The following is a 4,694-nucleotide window of genomic DNA, read 5'->3' as shown; positions in this document are numbered from 1 at the left end:
GGCGCCTTAGCCGGTTGAGCTATAGGCGCCGAGCCTATATACCACTCTTTAAAGAAAAAAGCCAAGTGATTTCATATAAGTCATATAGGTCATTCTAAGGAACTAGAAACCAAATATTGAAATTGTACTCTTTTAAAAAGCTCAGAATAAAAAGTATACCATTACGTCTTATGTTAAACACATAAATGGTATAAAATACGACTAATTAGCATAGGCTCCCACAGTTATATTCACCTTCTACTGCCTTGCTTGCTGCCTGCTGGGCAGAACCAGTTCCCAAATACAGAGTCGTAGTTTGTGGAATTGCCTTTCTGTAGAAGGAAGACCATGGGGATTTAAGTGAGGCCCTTGCCTCTGTTAAGTTCCAAACTCTAGAATCTAGAGAATCATGACCAGACGATAGCCTATGTGAGCCAGCTGCATGCAGGAAGTCCCACTGGACATAAAACCATGCCAAAGTACAGTCTTCGTATTAATTCAGAAGCTCAATCAGGAGAGCTTTTTCTTGGCCTTTAATCTTCTCTGAATTTCAAAGAAGTAGCTCTTGTTTTGTAGAAGTAAGGAATTGTGCATTCTAAAGTTTAGCCATTCCAAGACCTTTCTAAACCCATCCAGACCAAGTAAACCCAGGATTTCTCTGTTTTCCACAGTTAAATTTGGGAGGGGGTAGATATTTGCTCTGCAAAATTGCAAATTTTATAACATAACCAATGTGTGCCTTCATTGTCTTATCTCCAAAATGAGGAAAAGTGCCTGCCTCGTAAAAAAGTGGAGAATTTAAATGGAATGATGCCTCGAAGCATATAAAAATGTAATGTTAATTACTAATGGCTATTTATAGCTCTAGTGAAAGTACTGCAATAACATTGATTTTAGCCTTGTTTTTTCATTTTTTTCCCTCTACCCTTTAAAATACAATGGTCACTACAAAAGTTTTGAGACAAACTGTTCCATTATTTCACTTCCGAGAAATACACTTGACGGCATACTTTCTGATTGACCTGTGCAAGTGTCAACTTGGCTTATCGGTGTTGCTGGAAGGGCTTCCTTTGTTTCCATTCAGGGGAATTTCACATTTCTTGATTGCTGTGCATCTCAAAACTTTGTGATGATCCCTGCATGACATATTTCCTTTACTCTCTCAATTTTAGGCATCCTATTTCTCGCCACTCTATTTTAATAATTTAAAAAATAAAAGTTCTATGTGTTATATTAAGAGTCCATACTACCATGGATATTATTTAGAAAACAAGTTAAAGGCCCTGCTATAAGCACTATTACTGCTTAGGAATTACCACTGTGATTGTGTGTATCTTCCTAAAAAATTTAATATACACATATAAACTAATACATTCTTATCTATCATCTATATACAATGTGTTCATATACCCACAAATATTTTTTGGATAGGTATATAAATATATTTTTATATAATTTAAGAGTATAGATTTTTATATTTTCCTTCAATATGAGTTTTATACTCAAAAGTCTATGATGTACGTAGTTCTATTTCAGTAGATATTGATCAGTTTCCTTATTTCTAAGTGCTATAATATTTTCCATACTTACGTTAGCTATCCCATTTATGAATGTTTAGATTGCCTGTGTTTTTCAAATATTACCAAATATTGCTAAATTAATAATGCTAAATTAACACTTACCAAGTGGGACAAGGCAACTCATACAGGTTGGCCATAAATTACTATTTTCAATTGCACATGGACTTTATGGCCACCCTTAATCCTTTGGAAAGCCAAGGTGGGAGGATCACTTAAGACCAGCCTGAACAACATAGTGAGATGTCCTGTGTACCTATAATAATAATCATAAAAAAAAAATTAGCAGTCTGTAGTGGTGCAAGCTAGTAGTCCCAGTTATGTGGGAAGGTGAGGTTGGAGGATGGCTCACATCAAGTCAGCTGGGATGACACTATTTATTGCACTGTAGCTCTAGCAATAGAGTAAGAACTTGTGTTAAAACAAACAACAAAAAGCATCCATCTATGAGTGTGTCTGTATATCTTTGAAAGTATATTCAAATGTTTCTATGAAATAAATTGGTATAAGTGGAATTGTTTTGGTTGAAAATATTTAATGTCTCAAGTTTTTTAAACAAAATAAATTTGAACAAAATTGTGTTGAATTTTGAATTTCATCTTGATCACTCCTAGCTCTTTCCCTACTCAGGACCACACTGCATTCCCGGAGACAGACCCCACACTTCTCTGAACAAGCTATTTCTCTGTTGTTAACCTAAAGACAAATGCCAGAGATAGTTACCCAGAACGGGAACTCTGGCAGACTAACTCACCCTTCACTTAACCCAGTGAATGAGCGGCTTGTGTGCAAATCTTCCCATTCCTGGTTCTAGCTGTGCTGTCCCTGATCAAAGCCCCCTGGGAGAGCCCCCCCATCACTTCATTTATAAGAGCAGTTGATTTCCTTAATCTATTAAAACTGCCCCTACTGTGAATTACCTCAGAAGTCCTCAAATTCTCTGGGCATTTCCTTTTTGATCTTTAATTATGTGTAATGTAAAACACATGAGTAGATAGCTGGGTGTTGTGGCAGTTGCCTGTAGTCCCAGCTACTCAGGAGGCTGAGGCAAGAGAATCGTCTAAGCCCAGGAGTTGGAGGTTGCTGTGAGCTGTGACGCCACAGCACTCTACCGAGGGCAATAAAGTAAAACTCTTTCTCAGAAAAAAAAAAAAAAACCCCAAAAAACAAAAACATGTGTATATGTGTGTGTTTGCATTATATAGTGAAATAAATTCTTTTTCTCTAATCCTAACTATTCTGTTTCAAGATGTTTAAAACTAGAGTCTGTTTCATAAAAGTTGTTTTGTCCCTAATGGTGGATACTGTGATATAATTGAACAGATTATTTAGAAGTATAAATTGCTTAAATCAGAGACAGTACAAAATATGAATTTCTCACTCGTCTATATAGTAAGACTGTTTTCTTCACCGGATTAAAATAAATAGGAATGCTTCTACTTGTACACCAACTTCACATGCTACTATGACTTGTGAAAAGTTAATATCAACTTTTTGCAGGCTTGTGAAGTTATTTGTACCCTTCTGACCCTAAGCTCATAAAAGTACAATAGTTTATCCCATATCTTGTCTGAAAATTTAAATGAAAAGTAACAATTTATTTCCTGAACTGAAATAAAATGCAATATATCTCTTTCAAATACATAAACTATTTTTCAGATTGATCAACATAACTAAGCATAATAAATTGTTTGTGAGAAGGGTGCTTTATAAAAACTTTTGCTTTCATCTACCCAAATTAAATGCAAAATACATGCAATTTTAAAAATATAATTTAACAGTCAATCTCAAGATTCAAATATTCCAAATATCAGATATATTTCTATAGGAAAGCCTTGAAATATATGATCCCAGCATAACGATGTGTAACGTAGAAAATGCATAACAGATTGCACAGATTTCTTTACCTTCTTGATTTATTTGTTTTATTTTCTGTCACAGTTCTTTTTATTTATTTTTTTCTTTATGAAGAATTTTGTTTGATATATGCACCAAATCCATTATCTTGGCCACACCTCTGTGGCGTGTATGTCTGTGCACATGCTGGCTGTTCTCTGCTTCATTTTTTTATTAAATCATAACTGTGTACATTAATGCATTTATGGGGTGGTAAAAAGAGAGATTTCATTTAGGAAGCACAAAGAGAAAATTTAGAGCACTTCCAAAGTTTAGGTCCTTCATGAGAGGGACTTACTTCCTTAATTTAAAATATCATTTTATATAAGTGAATTTCTACCTTATTTTATTTCAATAAAATCCCTCCTTTTAAATTAGAGCTAATGACCTTTTACATATGTCTGTTTTTATAGAATCAGGTCTAAGAGATGAAAAAAATCCTCAAAAAGCTAAAAATGTTAATAAAAAGTCAATCAAACTCTACTGGAAATTAAAAACAATAGCAAAATTCTGTTCTTTACTCCTTTACATTTATAGTTATATATGTTTTAAATATCCTAAAAGGGTGACAATTTTTCATGTACTAGAAATATTTTGTATTTTAACACATGTTCTTTATAAAAGTTCTTTATATGCTAATGAAATGATCAATATTTTGTCAATATCAAAGAATATTCCAACTAAATACCAATTATTATTCATTAAAATAACTAAAAATACTTGATATTCCTTTTAACATTAATTTTTAAAGAATTATATACATTGATCAAAAAAGAGAAAACATATCTAGACTACATTATTTAGATTGTACTATTGTTTTTTGTACACCAGGGAGAATATTAAAATTATTTAATGAGATAACATTGTATTTTTCTACGGAATAAATGTCCTTTCATTTGCTCATTCTCTCTTTGGTCATTTACTCTATGTCCTTTTCCCTTTCTCCTTCCCTCCATCCTTCACTTCTGATATATACGCAAGCATAGGAGATGTTTTTGAAATTTACAGAGCTAATGAAATGCATGTTTCCATTATTAATGGCCAAATAGAATATAGATATATTTTTCAAATACTCTGAAAATTATTTCTGGTTATGATTAAGCATTACTGGGTTTTTAAAGATGAGTTTAAAATATATATATATATATATTATTTATTTATTTATTTATTGGCTGAGTTTGAACCTGCCACCTCCAGCATATGGAGCCAGCACCCTACCTTTTTAAGCCACAAGCGCCATGC

The 4,694-nt window shown here is 33.1% G+C and overlaps 1 protein-coding gene across 6 annotated transcripts in view; it reads left to right on the top strand.

The window, feature by feature from the left end:
* Window positions 1–4,694, top strand: part of DGKB (diacylglycerol kinase beta) — a 694,453-nt gene that overhangs the window by 280,877 nt on the left and 408,882 nt on the right. The gene's annotated exons all lie outside the window — the stretch shown is intronic.

This window comes from Otolemur garnettii, unplaced genomic scaffold (assembly GCF_000181295.1).
Source record: "Otolemur garnettii isolate 467f Iridium unplaced genomic scaffold, OtoGar3 scaffold00005, whole genome shotgun sequence".
Lineage (NCBI taxonomy): Eukaryota > Metazoa > Chordata > Mammalia > Primates > Galagidae > Otolemur > Otolemur garnettii.
Note: the sequence above shows the minus strand (reverse complement) of the source record. Positions and strands in the feature narration are given on the sequence as shown.